The sequence below is a fragment of the Cherax quadricarinatus genome, chromosome 23 (genome assembly GCF_038502225.1).
Source record: "Cherax quadricarinatus isolate ZL_2023a chromosome 23, ASM3850222v1, whole genome shotgun sequence".
Lineage (NCBI taxonomy): Eukaryota > Metazoa > Arthropoda > Malacostraca > Decapoda > Parastacidae > Cherax > Cherax quadricarinatus.
The window spans coordinates 43,858,304-43,883,034 of record NC_091314.1 but is presented as its reverse complement, the minus strand read 5'-3'; positions in this window follow the sequence as shown (position 1 = coordinate 43,883,034).

The following is a 24,731-nucleotide window of genomic DNA, read 5'->3' as shown; positions in this document are numbered from 1 at the left end:
TTTGGACCTTCTTAGAAGGACAATCTGGACGTTTATGTCCCTTAACACCACACAAATGACAAACAGGAATAAAAGAAGTCATTTTACTTTCCACTAGAGGCTTTGATTTTTTAAGGTCTGATGAACCCTTACCCTTAGGGTTCGATCCCTTTAGGTCTTTATAGGAATTGTGAACCTCAGCATACAGGTCAGCAGCCTCAGCAACTTCCTCAGCTTTAATCAGGTTATGTTCTCTGATGAATGTTCGTATCTGATGGGGAAGAGCTGTGAGGAACTGGTCAGCAACCATGAAGTCTCTAAGAGATTCATAACTGCGATCAATTCCTGAACTCTCTATCCAAAAGTCGAACAAACGAAAGAGTGTTACCTGTAACTGCTGAAAGTTCTGGCCAGGCTGTAAGGTGGCATACCTGAAATCTTTCCTGTAAGAATTAGTGGTTTTCTGATATGCTTTAAGGATTGCCTTCTTCAGTAGGTTATAATTACATATGATATCATGCGACAAAGTTGCATAGATATTTAAAGCTGTACCAGAAAATAACATTCCTAACCTGGTAGCCCATGTGTCAGCAGGCCATTCACAGTGGGTAGCAGTATTTTCAAACCTGATAATGTATGAAGTTATGTCTTCACCCTCTGTAAAGGGAGGTAAATTAGGTGTTGGAATATGTGCACTAGCTGCACGTTGTTCCATTACTCCTTCATCTAATTGCTGTTGTGAGAAAGTTAACTTTTTATTCTCTAATTCAAGGCGAGCTTGTTCGAGCTTGCGATCCTTTTCTCTCTCCCTTAACTCATATTCTCTATCCTTTGCTCTTTCCTCAAGTTCCCTTAATTTAACTTGTTCCTCACGTACTTTAGCTCTTTCCTCACGATCAAGTCTATCACGCTCTTTTTTGTCTTCTCTTTCAATTCTCAATCTCTCCTTTTCCTCTTCTCTTTCGATTCTCTCTCTCTCTCTTTTTCAATTCTTTCCTGGATTTTAGCACTAATGAAAGATTCTAAATTTTTCCCTGTTATTCCTAACTTACTTCCAGCGTTCATCCAAAACTGGTATTCCTCCATATTTGCAAGAATAACTTAAACTACCAGGGGAAAATGAAACGGGTATTAAAGAAAATGGAGGGTTCAATTCCTGCTACGCTCAAACTGTAAATAAATCAGAGGGCTCGATCCCTACTTCAATTAAACAATATGTATTAATGAAAACGAAGGGTTCTATGCCGGTTCCGAGCAAACAGTAAGTAGAATGGGGTCCCTTGACCATCCAATCTTCTCACCAACAAATCAAGAGTGTCCTACGACAGTTCCCTTAATATAATAAAGAGCCCAATGAAACAAATTGTCACTGGAAAATCTCGGGTCCCTAGAGTCTAATCCTCCAATGTGTTTCAAGCTCACACAAAAAGGTGGCAGAATTAAATATTATATCCTGCCTGACTTGACTTACAATAAATTGAGACTATAACAATCACCAAATCTTTTAAATACCTGTACTGTAGTCCTATCATAGAGAATGATTACTCATGGCTGGTGGTAACCGTCTTTGGTATGCAGCGTTGAAGTTCCAATGGTAGATTCGAGATGGAATTGAATCTTGATTCAGTCGAGTTGATCCTGGCAAGGTCGCCACTTGTGAAGGCTTACTCAGCCCTGTAATTGTTTCAGACAATGGAACAATGCTAGACTGAGGGACTGACCACCTCAAAACTTTAAGGGTGATGGACTGATTACATCGTCTTCAAATCTTCTGCTTCTATCAACCTTTCTGTACTCGACAAAACGTGTCGAAATAAAGATACCTAACTGTTTCATATGTGTCTTACCTAACAACTTCAGTCAGTATTACTAAGGCTGGCTCCTCCTCAGGAAAATTAATGAATAGAAAAAGAACAAAATGTGTCTTACCTAACAATCTGACATAATTTTAATGTTCAAACACTATTACAGACCACTTCTAGGAAATATGCCCTCCCAAATTCGTCTCATCCTGGCAAAAAAGGCCCCATTCTGTCACTTCAACTTCATATTGTTTCAGACAATGGAACTGCTCTTCTCCAGACTGAGGGACTGACCACCTCAAAACTTTAAGGGTGATGGACTGATTACGATCCTACATGAAAGAAAATGAAAAATTAAAAATATAAATGATATCTGAATTTAACGCTAAAAACTTGGGTGTCTGGTGTTGGTGACAATGCGTATTGTTGCAATAGAAGCCGTTGCTGATGATGTGGAAGGGGGGGTCGCAGTTGTTGGTGACAACCCACTGGCTCGTTCTAGTGGCCGTAAGTAATCTTTCCCGATGACAGGAGATCAGGTTCTTGACCACTGTAATGATGAGGGGTTATGTCCTGATTCTTCATACAAGTGCACAGGCAAGTAAATCCAATATGGGACGTCTCCAGGACATTAGTCCATCTCCTTCAGTTTTTCTCGTTGATTGACAGGTGACCCTCTCTGTCATCCAAACTGAAAAGATAGACAGGTTACCCACTGCTTAAATAATCACTCTCCATGATAAGTACAATACCTAAAAGACGTGGTGATTATTACAACAGTCAACTTAGAGCAAGGCTGAAAAGACTAAGTTTATTATTGGTCCAAAGTGAAGCTTTCAACCAATAAATCCACTAGAATACAAGGCAGGCATGTACTTACAGTAGTGTTGGGAGCTGTGAGTCGAGTAATTTACTGTTTGACCAGAGCCCCACACGTCACCTTTCGGGAGGGAGAGGGGAATGAGGAGGGGAAGGGATAGCGGGAGCTTGACTTACCCTACCTTAACAAGTAGCCGGCAATGAAACTATTGTTACTATATATTCCCTCGCTACTCCTATCTATTGAACTTTTCCCTCACACTCCTATTTCTGTTGACTCCTATTTCTGTTGACTCCTATTTCTGTTGTTGGTGATGCCTTTTCTGTTGTAGCAGCAGCTGCTGTTTTTCCTCTGCTGTTTCTGTTGTTGCTGCCATTGCTATTTTTGTTGTTGCTGCTGCTGTTTCTATTGTCACTTCTGCTCGTGTTTCAGTTGTTGTTTCTGTTGATGTTTGTGGTGTCGCTACTGCTGCTGTTTGTGTTGCTGCTGCTGTTTGTGTTGTTGATGCTGCTGCTGTTTGTGTTGTTACTTGTGCTGCTGTTTGTGTTGCTGCTGCTGCTGTTTGTGCTGTTACTTGTGCTGCTGTTTGTGTTGCTGCTGTTGTTTATGCTACTGCTGCTGGTTGTGTTGCTGCTGTTGTTTATGCTACTGCTGCTGGTTGTGTTGCTGCTGTTGTTTATGCTACTGCTGCTGGTTGTGTTGCTGTTGTTATCTATGCTACTGCTGCTGGTTGTGTTGCTGCTGTTATCTATGCTACTGCTGCTGGTTGTGTTGCTGCTGCTGGTTGTGTTCCTGCTGTTGTTTATGCTACTGCTGCTGGTTTTGTTGCTGCTGTTGTTTATGCTACTGCTGCTGGTTGTATTGCTGCTGTTGTTTATGCTACTGCTGCTGGTTGTGTTGCTGCTGTTGTTTATGCTACTGCTGCTGGTTGTGTTGCTGCTGTTGTTTATGCTACTGCTGCTGGTTGTGTTGCTGCTGTTGTTTATGCTACTGCTGCTGGTTGTGTTGCTGCTGTTATCTATGCTACTGCTGCTGGTTGTGTTGCTGTTGTTATCTATGCTACTGCTGCTGGTTGTGTTGCTGCTGCTGGTTGTGTTCCTGCTGTTGTTTATGCTACTGCTGCTGGTTGTGTTGCTGCTGTTGTTTATGCTACTGCTGATGGTTGTGTTGTTGCTGTTGTTTATGCTACTGCTGCTGGTTGTGTTGCTGCTGTTGTTTATGCTACTGCTGCTGGTTGTGTTGCCGCTGTTGTTTATGCTACTGCTGCTGGTTGTGTTGCTGCTGTTGTTTATGCTACTGCTGCTGGTTGTGTTGCCGCTGTTGTTTATGCTACTGCTGCTGGTTGTGTTGCTGCTGCTAGTTGTGTTGCTGCTGTTGTTTATGCTACTGCTGCTGGTTGTGTTGCTGCTGTTGTTTATGCTACTGTTGCTGGTTGTGTTGCCGCTGTTGTTTATGCTACTGCTGCTGGTTGTGTTGCTTCTGTTGTTTATGCTACTGCTGCTGGTTGTGTTGCCGCTGTTGTTTATGCTACTGTTGCTGGTTGTGTTGCTGCTGTTGTTTATGATACTATTGCTGGATGTGTTGCTTCTGTTGTTTATGCTACTGCTGCTGGTTGTGTTGCCTCTGTTGTTTATGCTACTGCTGCTGGTTGTGTTGCTGCTGTTGTTTATGATACTGCTGCTTGTTGTGTTGCCGCTGTTGTTTATGCTACTGCTGCTGGTTGTGTTGCTGCTGTTGATTATCCTTCTGCTGCTGGTTGTGTTGCTTCTGTTGTTTATGCTACTGTTGCTGGTTGTGTTGCTGCTGTTGTTTATGCTACTGCTTCTGGTTGTGTTGCTGCTGTTGTTTATGGTACTGCTGCTGGTTGTGTTGCTGCTGTTGTTTATGCTACTGTTGCTGGTTGTGTTGCTGCTGTTGTTTATGCTACTGTTGCTGGTTGTGTTGCTGCTGTTGTTTATGCTACTGCTGCTGGTTGTGTTGCTGCTGTTGTTTATGCTACTGCTGCTGGTTGTGTTGCCGCTGTTGTTTATGCTACTGCTGCTGGTTGTGTTGCTGCTGTTGTTTATGCTACTGCTGCTTTTGTTTATGCTACTGCTACTGGTTGTTTTGCTGCTGTTCTTTATGCTACTTCTGCTGGTTGTGTTGCCGCTGTTGTTTATGCTACTGCTGCTGGTTGTGTTGCTGCTGTTGTTTATGTTACTGTTGCTGGTTTTGTTGCTGCTGTTGTTTATGCTACTGTTGCTGGATGTGTTGCTGCTGTTGGTTGTGTTGCCGCTGTTTATGCTTCTGCTACTGGTTGTGTTGCTGCTGCTGTTTATGCTGCCGCTGCTGGTTGTGTTGCTACTGTTGTTTATGCTACTGCTGCTGGTTGTGATGCTGCTGATGTTTATGCTACTGCTGCTGGTTGTGTTGCCGCTGTTGTTTATGCTACTGCTGCTGGTTGTGTTGCCGCTGTTGTTTATGCTACTGCTGCTCGTTGTGTTGCCGCTGTTGTTTATGCTACTGCTGCTGGTTGTGTTGCTGCTGTTGTTTATGCTACTGTTGCTGGATGTGTTGCTGCTGCTGGTTGTGTTGCCGCTGTTTATGCTTCTGCTGCTGGTTGTGTTGCTCCTGCTGTTTATGCTACTGCTGCTGGTTGTGTTGCTGCTGTTGTTTATGCTACTGCTGCTGGTTGTGTTGCTGCTGCTGTTTATGCTACTGCTGCTAGTTGTGTTGCTGTTGTTGTTTATGCTACTGCTGCTGGTAGTGCTGTTGCTGTTGTTCATGCTACTGCTGCTGGTTGTGTTGCTGCTGTTGTTTATGCTACTGCTGCTGGTTGTGTTGCTGCTGTTGTTTATGCTGCTTCTGCTGGTTGTGTTGCCGCTGTTGTTTATGCTACTGCTGCTAGTTGTGTTGCCGCTGTTGTTCATGCTACTGCTGGTGGTTGTGTTGCTGCTGTTGTTTATGCTACTGCTACTGGTTGTGTTGCTGCTGTTGTTTATGCTACTGTTGTTTATGCTACTGCTGGTGGTTGTGTTGCCGCTGTTGTTTATGCTACTGCTGCTGGTTGTGTTGCTGCTATTTATGCTACTACTGCTGGTTGTGTTGCTGCTGTTGTTTATGCTACTGCTGCTGGTTGTGTTGCTGCTGTAGTTTTTGCTACTGTTGCTAGATGTGTTGCTTCTGTTGTTTATGCTACTGCTGCTGGTTGTGTTGCCGCTGTTGTTTATGCTACTGCTGCTGGTTGTGTTACTGCTGTTGTTTATGCTACTGCTGCTGGTTGTGTTGCTGCTGTTGTTTATGCTACTGATGCTGGTTGTGTTGCTGCTGTTGTTTATGCTACTGTTGCTGGTTGTGTTGCTGCTGTTGTTTATGCTACTGCTGCTGGTTGTGTTGCTTCTGTTGTTTATGCTACTGTTGCTGGTTGTGTTGCTGCTGTTGTTGTGCTACTTCTTCTGGTTGTGTTGCTGTTGTTGTTTATGCTTCTCCTGCTGGTTGTGTTGCTGCTGTTGTTTATGCTACTGCTGCTGGTTGTGTTGCTGCTGTTGTTTATGCTACTGCTGCTGGTTGTGTTGCTGTTGTTGTTTATGCTACTGCTGCTGGTTGTGTTGCCGCTGTTGTTTATGCTACTGCTGCTGGTTGTGTTGCTGTTGTTGTTTATGCTACTGCTGCTGGTTGTGTTGCTGTTGTTGTTTATGCTACTGCTGCTAGTTGTGTTGCTGTTGTTGTTTATGCTACTGCTGCTGGTTGTGTTGCTGTTGTTGTTTATGCTACTGGTGCTGGTTGTGTTGCTGCTGTTGTTTATGCTACTGCTGCTGGTTGTGTTGCTTCTGTTGTTTATGCTACTGCTGCTGGTTGTGTTGCTGCTGTTGTTTATGTTACTGTTGCTGGTTGTGTTGCTGTTGTTGTTTATGCTACTGCTGCTGGTTGTGTTGCTGCTGTTGTTTATGCTACTGCTGCTGGTTGTGTTGCTGCTTTTGTTTATGCTACTGCTGCTGGTTGTGTTGCTGCTGTTGTTTATGCTACTGGTGTTTGTTGTGTTGCTGCTGTTGTTTATGCTACTGTTGCTGGTTGTGTTGCCGCTGTTGTTTATGCTACTGCTGCTGGTTGTGTTGCTGCTGTTGTTCATGCTACTGCTGCTGGTTGTGTTGCCGCTGTTGTTTATGCTACTGCTGCTGGTTGTGTTGCCGCTGTTGTTTATGCTACTGTTGCTGGTTGTGTTGCTGTTGTTGTTTATGCTACTGTTGCTGGTTGTGTTGCTGCTGTTGTTTATGCTACTGTTGCTGGTTGTGTTGCTGTTGTTGTTTATTCTACTGTTGCTTTTTGTGTTGCTGCTGTTGTTTATGCTACTGCTGCTGGTTGTGTTGCTGCTGTTGTTTATGCTACTGCTGCTGGTTGTGTTGCTGTTGTTGTTTATGCTGTTGTTTATGCTACTGTTGCTGGTTGTGTTGCTGTTGTTGTTTATTCTACTGTTGCTTTTTGTGTTGCTGCTGTTGTTTATGCTACTGCTGCTGGTTGTGTTGCTGCTGTTGTTTATGCTACTGCTGCTGGTTGTGTTGCTGCTGTTGTTTATGCTACTGCTGCTGGTTGTGTTGCTGCTGTTGTTTATGCTACTGCTGCTGGTTGTGTTGCTGCTGCTGTTTATGCTACTGTTGCTGGATGTGTTGCTGCTGTTTTTTATGCTACTGCTGCTGGTTGTGTTGCCGCTGTTGTTTATGCTACTGCTGCTGGTTGTGTTGCTGTTGTTTATGCTACTGCCGCTGGTTGTGTTGCTGTTGTTGTTTATGCTACTGTTGCTGGTTGTGTTGCTGCTGTTGTTTATGCTACTGCTGCTGGTTGTGTTGCCGCTGTTGTTTATGCTACTGCTGCTGGTTGTGTTGCCGCTGTTGTTTATGCTACTGCTGCTGGTTGTGTTGCTGCTGTTGTTTATGCTACTGCTGCTGGTTGTGTTGCTGCTGTTGTTTATGCTACTGCTGCTGGTTGTGTTGCTGCTGTTGTTTATGCTACTGCTGCTGGTTGTGTTGCCGCTGTTGTTTATGCTACTGCTGCTGGTTGTGTTGCTGCTGTTGTTTATGCTACTGCTGCTGGTTGTGTTACCGCTGTTGTTGACTTACTTAGGAAAATACGGAAGTCCTTAGCACGAGGAGCATATTGATCTAGACATCCATTAGATGATGGTAGTGGTAGTGGTGGTGGTGTTGTTGGTAGTGGTAGTGGTGGTGGTGGAGGTGGTAGTAGTAGTGGTGGTTGTGGTAGTAGTGGTGGTGGTGGTGGTAGTAGTGGTGGTGCTAGTGTAGTGGTGGTGATGGTAGTGGTGGTGGAAGTAGTAGTGGTGGTAGTGGTGGTGTAATTGGTGGTGGTGGTAGTGGGGATGGAATTAGTGGTAATTGTTGTAGTGGTAATGGTGGTAGTAATGGCAGTGGCGCTGGTAGAAGTAGTGGTATCAGTGGTAGTGGTAGTGCTGGTGATGGTGGTAATAGTGGTTGTAGTGGTGGTTGTAATGGTAGTGGTGATGGTGGTAGTGGTGGCGATGGTGTTGGTGGTAGTAGTAGTAGTGCTGGTGATGTTAGTGGTGGTTGTAGTGGTGGTGGTAATGGTAGTGGTGATAGTGGTAGTGGTGGTGATGGTGTTGGTGGTGGTAGCGGTAGTGGTGATGGTTGTAGTGATTTTCGTAGTGGTGGTGGAAGTGGTGATGGTGGAACTGTTGGTGATGGTGGTAGTGGTGGTAGTAGTGATGGTGGTGGTGTTCGTGGTAGTGGTGGTTATAGTGGTAGTGATGGTGGTGGTAGTGGTGGTAGTGGTGGTGGTGGTAGTGATAGGGGTAGTGGTAGTAGTGGTGGTGATGGTGGTAGTGTTGGCAGTGGTGGTGGTAATAGTAGTGATGTTATAGGTGGTGGTAATGGTAGTGGTGGTGGTGGTGATGATAGTGTTGATGTTGGTAGTGGTGGTGTTAGTGTTGGTGGTAATAGTGATGGTGGTGGTAGTGGGGGTAGCAGTGGTAGTGGTGATGGTGGTAGTGGCAGTGATGGTGTTGGTGGTATTAATGGTAGTGGTGGTGTCGGTGGTGGTGGTGGTGGTGGTAGTGGTGATGGTATTGGTGATGATAGTAGTAGTGATGACAGTGTTGGTGGTAGTAGTGGTAGAGGTGTTGGTGATGGTGGTAGTGAATGTCTCAGTAGTAGTAACCAGTTACCAGTAACCAGTGTATCAGTAGAAGACTCACTACCAACCGTCTCTGCCTGAGTCACTGTCTCTATTCATATTGCGCTGACCTCAGCAGTATTTCAAAGACCCCCACATATGGGTACTGTGGGCTGTCAGTTATTCGAGAGTGAGCAAAGAGGTAGGTCACGGCTGTTTGGGCGCTTCCCACATTATCCGTAATTATACGTACTACCAGCCTACGTGAGTATTACTTTACCCTATCCACGTGTTCGAACCCCACATGATAAATGGTGGCAACGGTGTGGAGCGTGGATTTAAGCTTTTTAAGGGTATTTCAAGACGTTAGAAGACTGTTTGTGAGTAGCCGGCGGGTCAAAGGTGAACCGTAGCTAGCCGCTCCCCTCACAACCTCCACCTCCAGCCTGCAAGCCTGTTGCAGCCGTTTTTTCAAGCTTCCTGGCTTAGTTCGTGTGCTAATTGCTTCAATCTCCGAGGGGTTGACCCGGATTTTGCAATTAAGCCAGTCAGTAAGCCAGACTGTGGAAGTGAACGCCAGTCAGCCTGTCATCCAGCCTGTCTCCTGTCATCCACCTGCTCCTCCGTGCTGTGTGCATCGTTACACGTCTTCCAGTCAGCCATTCTCGTGAGTTAAGCCAGTCAGCCAACCCAGCTTCTAACCCAGCTGAGAGAGAGAAGTAAGCCACGCAAGTTCCTCTGCGAGTTCCTCTGAAGTATTTTCATATCGCTTTGTGCTCCCTGTTGGATGCTAAGAGTGAATTTCACCATTCCTGTGGCATAGAGTGGCTTATCAAGCCACCTTCGTGAGTGGTAAGAGTGCGCGCCAGTGAGTGAGTCACACCTCCACCACCACCACTCTACTCACACCACCACCACCACCACCACCAGCCATCCACCTCATCTACCTGTGGCTGTTTGCACCCTTGTACCGGGTCCTAACACTGTTTTGGCTCACATAATTGGTCAAGAGATTGTAGCTGAGCACCACCGATAAAGCCAGTTATGTGAGTTCATTGAGAAAGCGCATTTCTTCACGACGACAGTGTGAGTGTCGGCGTCATCACCGCGCAGGACAACCTTCCTCATCACCAGTCATCCCGTCGACCACTCCAGACTCCATAATTTTCTGTTTAGAGACATTTTTCTTGCATTTAAAGACATTTGCATGTGTGAGACATTTATAGTGAATTTCTTGTGTACTCTAAACCTTGTGTTTTCAGTGTAGACTCAGTGTTTCTTTGACTCGTTATTTTTGCAATATTTTTCAGTGTTATCGCTCATCTCATATTTTTTTTTATCTGTTTTTTTTTATGCTACTCTCTGTCTGTAGTAAGTATTATTGTGTAGTGTACCAGTCAGTCACTCTGTGTGAAGTGATTCATTTTTTTATTGTATTCTTTCAGCATTGTATTCTCCAGTAATTGTCATTGTATTTCATGCACTGATATTCACCCCAGTATACCAAATTATCCATTTATTTCTATGTGTACCTTTTTTCGTATGCCAGCGGTGTCTCATTCCTCTAATTTTTTCGCAGACTGTGTACCATTATTTTTGCCAGCAAATTTTTGTCGTATAACTCACAGCAAGATTTTGTTGTAAGAATGTACTAAAATAATGAATACGTGATTAAGTGTTGTGTGCCCCGCCACTTGTAAGTGTTACACTTCCCGTTTTGTTCCTTTGTTTTATTTTTATTCATATTGTTCATATTTCTTTGAACAAATTCACTCTTGATGTAATTTCAATTTCTTTTTAACGTAAAGTGTTTTCTTTACTCTGTTTGAGTAAATTGTTTTGTCTAATTTACAATTAAGAGTTAAAGTGTTCAATCAATTTTTCTTCATATTTTTATTTTATTATTTAACCTGAGTTTTCCCAGTGAGACTTTATTATTGCAGTGATTATTTCTACACCTTATTTTGTTGCACTTGTTCTGCAGTGAATTATTTTGTTGAACTTGTTCCGCAGTGAATTATTTTCTTTTATTGATATTTTTATGCATTATTATTCTCAGTTCATTATTGCATCTTGTTTTTCATTTTATTAATTTTCCTGATGTTGTCTTTGCATTATATTTTTATTTTGTTTATGCATTCTTAGAAAATATTTAAATTTCCCAGTTATCTCTGTTTGCATACAATTTAGTAATTTTATTTTATACTTTTTACATTGATTTAAAATTTTCTTAATTAATTTCTTTATTAGCAAGAGTAAAGACAGCTCATTTTGAATTTAATTCAGTCTCCAGTAATATTTTTACTTGTATATTTCAATGTAATTTTTATCTTGGCCAATAGTCCTTTACATTGAGTTGTTCTTCCTCTTGCAGTGTATCTTAGACATTTTTTTTTTATTACTTCTGCAGAATTAGTTGCATCTCTTTTATTTCAATTTTAGCATTTTGTATCATTTTTATTGTTCTTTATTTTTGCCTTATTTGTTCTCGTGCAACTTCTTTGCCATTATGTCTCACATACCGTCAAGTGATACTTTAGTGAATGTCGACACTCAGACCTCTCAGGCTACTGCTGCTGCTGTCATCAGTCCTCACAATTCCTTACCGACTGACAGACCGACCCAGACACTGAGAACTATAGTTATACTCGTGATTCCCTTGATGCGTTACCTTTATTCAATGGTCATGTACATAGTCTTGAAGCATGGTTTACTGCCATTCGTTCTCGTGTTAATGCTCTAGTTGAAGGTCCTCCTTCTGAGGAAAGTCTTATCAGACTTGCTAAAGAAGCTCTTCATCGATCCCCTGCTGCTGTTTATGTTGTTGATCTCCTTGATATGCGTGATTTCAGGAATCTTACTAAGTGGTCACAATATGAGGAACTGATTCGTTCTTTCCTTGTCCCAGTAAAAACAGTTGATCCATATGTCGTTCTTAGGGAACTAGTGAATGCTACACCCATGAGTAATGAATCGTTGAGTGCATTTGCTGTTAGATTAGACAAACTTTTATCATCATTTATCAATGCTGTCCAGTCATCAGCTTTTCTCCCTGAAGAGGCTAAACCATTTACAGAATCGCTTGCTAAAATAGCAGCTTTTGGAGCAATCAAAGAACTAATGCCGTCTGCTTCTGTGTGTGCTTATGAGGCTCATCCTCCAACTGTGACGATGGAACCACTTACAGCCTTAAATCATGTACGTTCCTTGTGCCCCCAGGGTACTTTCCCATGTATCAAAAGTAATTTCACACATATGCCTCAGTCTGCACCACCTCTTGTTTGCGCCACAGAGACAAATCGTGGTCGTCAACCATCTCAGCGATCACCAAGGACCAGTTATAAACCTCGTAGTATTCATAGTACATTCAGTAACCATAGTCGGCGGACTTGTTACAACTGTGGTTTCCGTGGCCATATTGCAATTAATTGTCCTGATAGTTACCCTAAGAGACGTCGTACTGATGATGAGTACCAGTCAGATCTTCCCTACTGTACTTATCATAGAATATATGGACATGACACATCTGAGTGCAATGCTCTCTATAACCTTCAGTACTCTAGGTCTTTCCGTGGCCGTTCCAACCGCAGAACCCGTAGAGGAAACAGATATCGTGGTTCTCAAAATAACCAGAACCAGGCTTATTCTTCCAATTCTCAAACTAACCAGAACCAGGCTCATTCTTCCAATTCGGGGGAATTCGAGCGCCCCAGTCAAACCGTCCCATGGTGACAGTAGGTGATAATGAGTACACCATTCCTATTCACAATTCCTTTGAAGCCTTAAGCAGTCTCGAGAATGACAATCCTGCTGATGATGTTGCTTCACATGTCTCTGACATAGATGATTTTGGGGATGAAGTGGAACAAGTCTTTTCTGATGACAATCCACCTTTTTGTTTGCACATAACTTCCAATGCAACCATAGGCCCTATAGTGCAAGCATCTGTTCATAATGCACCCGTTCATTTGTTCATGGACTCTGGTGCGCAAGTCAATATTATTAGGTCTAGTTTGTTTAAGGATAAGCAGTTACGACATGTCCTTCTCGTAGAACCGACTCATGTGTCCTCCCTTAGTGGAGTAGCTGGTTCTCACCTGCGTGTCCGAGGTCGGACTTCCCTAACTTTTTCTATCCAAGGTAGAGACTTCACTGCTTCCTTGTTGTTGAGCAGATTACTTTCCCTGGTGACCTTCTACTGGGATTTGCTTCCATGCGAGACTTACGCATTGTGCTCGACCCGTACCGATGGCATGCCCAAATTGACGACTTGATCGTTCCATTCTGGGGTTACCAGCTTGGATCAGAAATCTGTCATACTGCTGCAGAGTATGATGTACGGATTAAGTCCTTACAAGCCAATGCATTCTCCAGTAGCGTACCCAAGCGGTCAGGCACTGGTAATTCTGTCACTCCCGTCTGTGTTCCACCTATACCTTCAGACTTGCAGGATAGTGTGTTGCCTCAAGTGTCCGAGGACACTTAGACTGCCTTGAGTGCACAACCTATCCTTGCAATGACTGCTAGTTCGAGTAGTAGTTTCTCCACAGGGGATGCCTTGTCAGAAAACAATTACTTGCAACTAGTAATGCCATCTCTTGTTGATGTCACATGCCGTTTGCAGAAAGACGTCTCTGTTGCGGCTAGTGCTCTCACTAGAGTGTGTTGTTGTTCCTAATGTTCCAGATGGTGATAACGTCCTAGTTGACAGTGATTCCTGCAAAGTAAAAGGTCTACTTGTTGAACCATCCTTACATGTTGTAAGAGATAGTAAGATCCATTTCTTCCTGGCCAACACTTCTGGTCACAGTGTTCGTCTCAGAGCCAATACCAACCTTGTTGACCTAGTTCACTATCCTTACCCTGTTCAGGTAGAGGATGAGTTGTCACCTGACCAGTGGGTCGGTGCTATTTCTACCGGGGAGACCTCATCCACGTCACTGGATCAATCTGTTCCACCAGTTGAGGAGAAAGACTTAGCTCCCACTGACTTCCCAGATGAAGTCAGGCGTTTGTTGACTCTGTTGAACAAACGTTGTAAAGCCATTGCCTTACCAGGTGAGAAGATGGGTATAACGAACTTATTGTCCCATCGTATTCCACTTGAACCTGGTATTAGACCTATCTACATACCTGCGTACAGAATGCCTCATTCACAAGTTGCTGTCGCAGAAGAATTGATCAATCAAATGCTTGATGATGGAGTTATTGCACCTAGCAATTCACCTTGGAATGCACCCTTGATCCTAGTACCTAAGAAGGATGGTACTTGGCGTCCAGTGATTGACTTTAGGAAGTTAAATGTGAAAACTATTCCAGATCGCTTCCCACTTCCTGTACTGGGTGATATTTTACGTAACATCGGAGATAACAAAGTCTTTTCAACCCTGGATTTGTTACAAGGGTTTTGGCAAGTCCCTCTTCACGAGGACAGCCAAGAGCTAACTGCATTCTCCACTCCTACAGGTCATTATCACTTCCTCCGTATGGCGTTTGGATTACGATCCTCCCCTATCACGTTCTCAAGGCTCATGACTAATATCTTTAGAGGTCTCATAGGTAATGCACTTATGGTATACTTAGATGACGTAATCGTCATGTCTAAAGACGTGGATACACACTTGCAAAGACTTGATGTAGTACTTGGTAAGCTTGAAGAAGCCAATTTAAAGATCAAACTGTCTAAATGTCAATTTTTCAGATTAGAAATTAAGTTTCTTGGTCACGTAGTCACTCCTAGAGGGGTTACGACTGACCAAAGTAAAGTAACTGCAGTACTAAATTTTCCAACACCCAAAACTGCTGATGCTGTAAGATCCTTTGTGGGCTTAGCAGGTTTTTATAGATCTTTCATTGCCAATTTTTCTTCCATAGCTGCTCCTATAACTGAGTTGCTTAAGAAAGATGCTCCTTTTGTTTGGACCTTCCGTCAAGAAAGAGCATTCCAAACTCTAAAAGAAAAGCTAACATCTGCTCCAATTTTGAAATTTCCAGATTTTTCTAAGCCCTTCTATCTGACAACTGATGCTAGTTCAATTGGCATAGGTGCCGTACTAGCTCAGAAGACCGATGGCAAGTACAACGCAGTTGCATTTGCTAGCCGAGTCCTTACGAAGGCTGAACGTAATTATACAGTAACTGAGCAAGAAGCTTTAGCAATAGTATGGTCTTTAAAGCACTTCCGAGACATTATTTATCAGTACTCTGTTCATGTCTTGACAGACCATGCTCCACTGATACCTTTATTCCAGAACAAACAACCTACTGGAAGGTTAGCCAGATGGATCTTGACTATCCAAGAGTTCAATCCCACCTTTGAACACTTACCTGGCAAGTCAAATGTAGTCGCAGATGCCTTATCACGACATGTTAGTATAGTAACTGCAGACCCTCCATTTAGTGCTGAAGATGTAAAGAATGCTCAACGAACAGATCCCATGTGGTCTGGTGTGATTCGATTCCTGCTCCAGGAAGATCTTATTCTGACTGTGAAGCCACCAGCACCCATCAGTGACTTTGTCATGAACCAAGAATTACTGTATCGAACAGCCGAGTTGGGTACTCCTAGCAAAAGAGTATACCAGTTAGTAATTCCACAGTCACTAGTGAATGTAGCCTTACAGCTAGTTCACGATGTACCAGGTGTTGCACACCCTGGTATGGATCGTTCAGTAAAACAAGCCGGATTGAAATAATTTTGGCCTCGTATGGCAACTGATATTTCTGAGTATGTTAAGAAATGTAGTGTCTGCATGCAACATAAAGGTAATGCTAATGGCCCTAATCCAATCCAAGTATATCCAACCACTAGCGAACCGTGGGAAAGAGTTGCGCTAGATTTGTTAACTAATTTCCAATGTTCCCTCCAAGGCAACAAACCTCTGTGTGTTATGGTAGACCATTTCACCAGATATTGTGAGTTAGTTCCTATTGCAGATAAGACTGCTGAGACAGTAGCTAAAGCGTTTAAAGAACGCATTATCTGCAGGCATACCACCCCTAAGTCCCTAGTAACAGATAATGGAGGTGAATTCTGTAATGAGGTTCTTGAAAATTTGTGCACCTTGTACAAGATCTCTAAATCCACCATTGTTCCTCATCATCCTGCCAGCAATGGGTTAGCGGAACGAACCAATAAGAAAGTACTTGATGTCTTGAGAGCCACTATCAATCCCAACAGTGAAACTTGGGATGAAGTTATACCTGATGTGCAGTGTGCTATAAATTCTGCTTACAATGTTTCTATAGGTGACACTCCACATTATGCATTGTACAGTGTAGATAAACGTTTGCCTTATGAGTTGTTATATTCTAATCCGAAACCAAATTACAACCCTGATGATTTCATAGCAACTCGTACCAGCTTAGCTCAAAGTGTTTTTAGAAGAATCCGTGAAACACTTCATAAATCAACAGCAGAATTTACAAGAGTCGCAAACACTCGAGCAAAGCCATCCAAAATCAAAGTAGGTTCGAGAGTTATGCTGATTAACTTTAACAAAACGTCTGCAATGCCAAAGCTTAATCAAAAGTTTGTTGGTCCTTATCGAGTAGTTGAACATTTTATTATTATCACACTGGCCGATTCCCACCAAGGCAGGGTGGCCCGAAAAAGAAAAACTTTCACCATCATTCACTCCATCACTGTCTTGCCAGAAGGGTGCTTTACACTACAGTTTTTAAACTGCAACATTAACACCCCTCCTTCAGAGTGCAGGCACTGTACTTCCCATCTCCAGGACTCAAGTCCGGCCTGCCGGTTTCCCTGAATCCCTTCATAAATGTTACTTTGCTCACACTCCAACAGCACGTCAAGTATTAAAAACCATTTGTCTCCATTCACTCCTATCAAACATGCTCACGCATGCCTGCTGGAAGTCCAAGCCCCTCGCACACAAAACCTCCTTTACCCCCTCCCTCTAACCCTTCCTAGGCCGACCCCTACCCCGCCTTCCTTCCACTACAGACTGATACACTCTTGAAGTCATTCTGTTTCACTCCATTCTCTCTACATGTCCGAACCACCTCAACAACCCTTCCTCAGCTCTCTGGACAACAGTTTTGGTAATCCCGCACCTCCTCCTAACTTCCAAACTACGAACTCTCTGCATTATATTCACACCACACATTGCCCTCAGACATGACATCTCCACTGCCTCCAGCCTTCTCCTCGCTGCAACAGTCATCACCCACGCTTCACACCCATATAAGAGCGTTGGTAAAACTATACTCTCATACATTACCCTCTTTGCCTCCAAGGACAAAGTTCTTTGTCTCCACAGACTCCTAAGTGCACCACTCACTCTTTTTCCCTCATCAATTCTATGATTCACCTCATCTTTCATAGACCCATCCGCTGACACGTCCACTCCCAAATATCTGAATACGTTCACCTCCTCCATACTCTCTCCCTCCAATCTGATATTCAATCTTTCATCACCTAATCTTTTTGTTATCCTCATAACCTTACTCTTTCCTGTATTCACCTTTAATTTTCTTCTTTTGCACACCCTACCAAATTCATCCACCAATCTCTGCAACTTCTCTTCAGAATCTCCCAAGAGCACAGTGTCATCAGCAAAGAGCAGCTGTGACAACTCCCACTTTGTGTGTGATTCTTTATCTTTTAACTCCACGCCTCTTGCCAAGACCCTCGCATTTACTTCTCTTACAACCCCATCTATAAATATATTAAACAACCACGGTGACATCACACATCCTTGTCTAAGGCCTACTTTTACTGGGAAAAAATTTCCCTCTTTCCTACATACTCTAACTTGAGCCTCACTATCCTCGTAAAAACTCTTCACTGCTTTCAGTAACCTACCTCCTACACCATACACTTGCAACATCTGCCACATTGCCCCCCTATCCACCCTGTCATACGCCTTTTCCAAATCCATAAATGCCACAAAGACCTCTTTAGCCTTATCTAAATACTGTTCACTTATATGTTTCACTGTAAACACCTGGTTCACACACCCCCTACCTTTCCTAAAGCCTCCTTGTTCATCTGCTATCCTATTCTCCGTCTTACTCTTAATTCTTTCAATTATAACTCTACCATACACTTTACCAGGTACACTCAACAGACTTATCCCCCTATAATTTTTGCACTCTCTTTTATCCCCTTTGCCTTTATACAAAGGAACTATGCATGCTCTCTGCCAATCCCTAGGTACCTTACCCTCTTCCATACATTTATTAAATAATTGCACCAACCACTCCAAAACTATATCCCCACCTGCTTTTAACATTTCTATCTTTATCCCATCAATCCCGGCTGCCTTACCCCCTTTCATTTTACCTACTGCCTCACGAACTTCCCCCACACTCACAACTGGCTCTTCCTCACTCCTACAAGATGTTATTCCTCCTTGCCCTATACACGAAATCACAGCTTCCCTATCTTCATCAACATTTAACAATTCCTCAAAATATTCCCTCCATCTTCCCAATACCTCTAACTCTCCATTTAATAACTCTCCTCTCCTATTTTTAACTGACAAATCCATTTGTTCTCTAGGCTTTCTTAACTTGTTAATCTCACTCCAAAACTTTTTCTTATTTTCAACAAAATTTGTTGATAACATCTCACCCACTCTCTCATTTGCTCTCTTTTTACATTGCTTCACCACTCTCTTAACCTCTCTCTTTTTCTCCATATACTCTTCCCTCCTTGCATCACTTCTACTTTGTAAAAACTTCTCATATGCTAACTTTTTCTCCCTTACTACTCTCTTTACATCATCATTCCACCAATCGCTCCTCTTCCCTCCTGCACCCACTTTCCTGTAACCACAAACTTCTGCTGAACACTCTAACACTACATTTTTAAACCTACCCCATACCTCTTCGACCCCATTGCCTATGCTCTCATTAGCCCATCTATCCTCCAATAGCTGTTTATATCTTACCCTAACTGCCTCCTCTTTTAGTTTATAAACCTTCACCTCTCTCTTCCCTGATGCTTCTATTCTCCTTGTATCCCATCTACCTTTTACTCTCAGTGTAGCTACAACTAGAAAGTGATCTGATATATCTGTGGCCCCTCTATAAACATGTACATCCTGAAGTCTACTCAACAGTCTTTTATCTACCAATACATAATCCAACAAACTACTGTCATTTCCCCCTACATCATATCGTGTATACTTATTTATCCTCTTTTTCTTAAAATATGTATTACCTATAACTAAACCCCTTTCTATACAAAGTTCAATCAAAGGGCTCCCATTATCATTTACACCTGGCACCCCAAACTTACCTACCACACCCTCTCTAAAAGTTTCTCCTACTTTAGCATTCAGGTCCCCTACCACAATTACTCTCTCACTTGGTTCAAAGGCTCCTATACATTCACTTAACATCTCCCAAAATCTCTCTCTCTCCTCTGCATTCCTCTCTTCTCCAGGTGCATACACGCTTATTATGACCCACTTCTCGCATCCAACCTTTACTTTAATCCACATAATTCTTGAATTTACACATTCATATTCTCTTTTCTCCTTCCATAACTGATCATTTAACATTACTGCTACCCCTTCCTTTGCTCTAACTCTCTCAGATACTCCAGATTTAATCCCATTTATTTCCCCCCACTGAAACTCTCCTACCCCCTTCACTGGTAATAAGTATAAGGTTAGAGAGATTAGTACTGGTCAGTATAAAGAATCGCATTTAGATCATATGAAGTTAGTATGTGATGATAATGATGTTCCAACCCAGACTAATGTGACAGACTCTGACAATCTTCCTGATCCTGTACTCTCTTCCTCTGATACTCAGTCAGACGATCAACCTGAGTGTCGTTATCCCCTACGTACACGACAGGTATTGAGAAATCCTCAAGTATCATTTGTAACTTCCAATTCAGATTTGCCTCAAATGCAGCATGAGTTAGACAGTGCAACAGAGTTTGATCCTCCCAGAGATGACACCCATTCTGCATATGTCAATCTTACCCTAGCAGAGTTGGGGTTAAATGTAAATAACCTGTATAGATGAATAATTACAGTATCAACTTATCAGTATTCAAGAATTTTTTTTTGTGTTCATGTTCTCTCTGCATTCTGAGAGTTAACAGTCTAGATTTGAGTGCATCGAATCTGCCTTTCTGTTAAACACTTCTTTCTTTGTATATATTCTTCCTCAGAATCCGTAGATCACATGAATACAGATCGATCGATCAAATTTTTTTTTTATCACTTCTATTGTGTAATCCCAACGTTGAGTTTCATTCGAGGAGTTGTGCTATATTATACCTTGTATTGCATTACAGTTTCAGTTACGTAAGCTTCCATTCCAATGTTCTACTTATGTATGTTATAATGTTCAATTGTTGTGTACTTTGACATTGTATAGAATCAGCCCAAGCCGTATACCTGCCATCTCTAGTTTGTATTAGTTGTATGTCGGGACGACATACGTTAGCGTCGCCGAGCTCTCAGTAGTAGTAACCAGTTACCAGTAACCAGTGTACCAGTAGATGACTCACTACCAACCGTCTCTGCCTGAGTCACTGTCTGTATTCATATTGCGCTGACCTCAGCAGTATTTCAAAGACCCTCACATATGGGTACTGTGGGCGGTCAGTTATTCGAGAGTGAGCAAGGAGGTAGGTCACGGCTGTTTGGGCGCTTCCCACATTATCCGTAATTATACGTACTACCAGCCTACATGAGTATTACTTTACCCTATCCACGTGTTCGAACCCCTCATGATAATTGTGGTGATGTTGATGGTACTGATGGTGGTAGTAGTGGTAATGGTTACCTGGAGGTTACCTGGAGGTTATTCCGGGGATCAACGCCCCCGCGGCCCGGTCCATGACCAGGCCTCCGGATGGATCAGGGCCTGATCAACTAGGCTGTTACTGCTGGCCGCATGCAGTGCAGTGGTAGTGGTGGTTGTGATGATGGTGGTATTGTTGGTGGTGGTGGTGGTAGTGATGGTGGTAGTGGTGGTGGTGATGGTAGTGGTAGTGGTGGTTGTAGTAGCGGTGGTTGTGGTAGTAGCGGTGGTGGTACTGGTGGTTGTGGTGGTAATAGTGGTAATGGTGGTGGTGGTGATGGTGGTGGTATCGTTGGTGGTGGTGGTAATGGTGGTAATGGTGGTGGTGGTGGTAGTGATGGTGGTAGTGGTGATATTGGTGATGGTGTTGGTGGTAGTAGTGGTAGTGGTGTAGTGGTGGTGGTGGTGGTGATGTTGGTGGTAATGATGGTGATAGTGGTGATGGTGGTGGTAGTGGTGATGGTGGTTGTAGTAATGGTAATCTTGGTGGTGGTAGTGGTGGTGGTGGTGGTAGTGGTAATGGTGGTGGTAGTAGTGGTGGTAACAGTGGTAATGGTGGTGGTGATGTTGGTGGAAATGGTGGTAGTAGTGGTAATGGTGGTAGTGGTAGTGGTGATGGTGGTGGTAGTGGTAGTGGTGGTTGTAGTAGTGATAATCTTGGTGGTGGTAGTGGTGGTGGTGGTGGTAGTAGTAGTGGTAATAGTGATGGTGGTATTGGCGATGGTGGTAGTGGTGGTGGTGGTGGAAGTAGCGGTAATGGTGGTGGTGATGGTGTTGGCGGTGGCGGAGGTGGCGGCGGCGGCGGCGGCGGCAGCGGCGGCGGCAGCGACGGCGCAGCGGCGGCGGCGACGGCGGCGGCGGCAGCGGCGGCGGCAGCGGCGGTGGCAGCGGCGGTGGCAGCGGCGGCAGCGGCGGCGGCAGCGGCGGCAGCGGCGGCGGCAGCGGCGGCAGCGGCGGTGGCAGCGGGGGTTGTTATATCGCGGTTGGTAGTGTTGAATAAGACACTTGTGCAACATCTGGGTGTCTATACTAATTGATGTTTCGCTCAACACCAGCTTTGTCAGTCTAATACAGTGGAAGGAGCCTCTTTATAGTGGAGCCAGTGGAAGTAGTGGAACAATGTTGCAGTGGTAGATGTGGTCACTAGTGGAAGTAGTGGAACAATGTTGCAGTGGTAGATGTGGTCATTAGTGGAAGCAGTGGAACAATGTTGCAGTGGTAGATGTGGTCACTAGTGGAAACAGTGGAGCAATGTTGCAGTGGTAGATGTGGTCACTTATGGAAGTAGCGGAAGTAGAAGTTGCTGAGGTCGTAGATGAGACGCATAATGTGGGCCAGAGATTTAGCGGTCGACTTGTAGACTGTATTGTAACTAGTCGGTTATTAACTGTGTTATTTAACATCATTAACGATGTAGTAAGTGTTTTCGTAGTTAAAATTTATAAGTTGAATCTAATTCTTGTAACTGTATATAAGCCACCAGGTTCAATTTCTCTACATTTACTAGGCCTTCTCTTCCTAGGCCTATTGTTAAAAATTTGAGGAATATCCTGATAATCTTTCAAACTCAGCTCCAATTATCCTGTGGGTTGGTTATTCCAACGTCAGACGTATTATGGACGAGCCTGGCAAGGATTGTAATGCCAGCGTTAATCCCTGGAGCTAGTTCAGACGAACACTCTCAACTAAGTGAATTACTAAGATTCTGCAAGAAATTCACCGTAACCCTGCAGATTACCGAACCAAACAGATTACAGATATAAAGGCAAACTTTATTTCTTTGCATAGTATACAATGTGAGGTTTACATGTTGTAAAATATTGTTAAGCACAATGAAAGCCACTAGCATGCATGAGCATTTCGGGCAGAAATGATAATTAGATAATACCATTGACATTATATTGACGTGTAGTGAATACCTTGTCAGGGATGTAATGGTGTTGAAGTCAGCAAACTCAGACCACAATCTGTTTAAGATTCAGACCTGCATGTACACTGGTTGGAACCGGACAACACAATCATGAGGGTATATTCTACACATTAAATTTTAATGATAAAAGGATCAACTGAGATCAAATCAATTATGACCTTACTGAACTATACTGAAGAGAAGAAATGATCATGATGGATCTAAACCAGAATCTCGAGAGGATAAGTTCGTTAGCACTCGAAATATGCTCAGAAAAGAAGATGATGCAAGCTAAAAAGGGAGAGATGCTCCCTGTACAGGTGAAGACGACGGATCACAGAGCTTTTAAAAGGCTGCAGACTTTCTGAAGAAGGGAAGGAAAGATGGTTATAGGAACAGAGAACGTTGAATTCAAACGGAATGTGTCATACAAAGACCAGAAGAGACAGAGGGAGCAAAAAGCCATAAATGAAGTGGGAAGAAATTCAAAACTTTTTTTTTTTATCTTTTGCAAAATCTTTGCGAAAAAATAACACTTCTAGTATTGGACTGTTAAAGAGGAAGATACATACACAGACGATAACAAGAGCATCAGTAAAATACTGAAGTGACAATACGACTCTGTGCTGAGTGAGTCATTAGTCGGTCTGAAGATTAACAACCCAAATGAGTATTTCATGAATGAGACTTTAAGTGCTACCGACATCTCCACAGTTTCCAAGGTAACTTTAACTTTGAAATAACCACTGATAGCATGTTCCTGTACTCGTGAAATTTATTGTTTATCAGGAATTATAAGGAAATCATTGTGTTCTGCCTTAAATATTCTGTGGAGAAGGAGCCTGGACTCAGACATTATCCCTCAGTCAATAACAAAACACCGATATAGTCCTACTTCACAAAGGTAGCAACCTGGTGCAGAGGACATTTTCAGCAACTTTATTGCTTAACCGCTAGTTACGAGTGAGAGGGGGTTCTAGTTGAGAGGGACCTACCCAGTAGGTTTGTTACACTGCCTCTCAATGATTACATTCTTCTACTAATGGGCCCCGCCTCTTCTGTCTTCCAGATTTTTTCCGCTTCACCTTGACAATAATAAGCCTCCATTCTGTTGCTTCAGCTTCACATTGTTCCAGACTGTGGAACAGAGCTCTTCTCCAGGCTGAGGGACTGATCACTTCAAAACTCCGTTTTCCAGACTGATGGACTGATTACATCGTTTTCACATCTCTGCTATTTCTGTTGCCTCTGTATTCCACTGAAGAAGTCTACTGTGTAGGCGAAACGTTTCGGAATAAAGATACATAACTGTTGTTCCAATGTCTTGATCATCATCTTGTCGATATTGTTTACCATTATATTCACGAAGACTGACAGCACTAACATCACACATTATCAAGATCTCTGAAAGAATTTTAAGAAGCAAGATTAGCTATCACATGAAATCACAACAATTGGACAACCCAGGGCAGCATGAGCTTACAGCATGTCACTTCTGCCTCACAAATGCTGGACTATAACGACATGAACTTGGATGTTCTGGAAGACGATTAAAATTCAAACGAAGTGTTTATAGACTTCGCAGAAACCTTCAACAAGTGCGACCATGGTGTAACAGCACATGTGGTGCTTGCAAAAGGAATAACCGTAAAAGTGAACAAATGGACATTAAAAGTTTCTAATAGAACCCAGAAGTAATAGCAAGCAGTGAAATCGGCAGCTGACACAGTGAAAAGTTGTGTTCCTCAAGGCACAATACTCGTTCCACTTCTCATTCTTATATCCGACATAGGCGAACAAGAATCATAGCATCGTATCCTCCCTTACAGACGATACTGGAATTTATTAGAGTGACATCCACTGAGGACACAATGAACCTTCAATCAGACATTCACCAAGTCTTCCAGTGAGCCACTGACAACAATGTGATCTTCAACAAGGTCCAATTTCAGTTACTCTACTATTGAAAATTTTAGGAAATCAAGATTGGTTTGGGATGCAACACACAATGAAGCTGAATTTAATGTGAGAGCTGTGGGAGCGGTAATGTCAGAATATCTTACATTCAAGAATCACAAGAATATTATTGCCACATTCGCAAGGAAAATGATAGGTCAGGTCGTATAATTAGAACATTCAAGAAGAGATGCCAAGCTAGTAATGATACTGGAATATTGCTGTATACTAACAGCATCTCTCAAGGCAAGTGAAATTGCAGTACTGGAGAACATAGAGAGAACGTTAGTTGCCTGCATGAACTCAGTCATGTACCTGAATTACTGGAAAGACTTGAAATCAGCTGAACTGT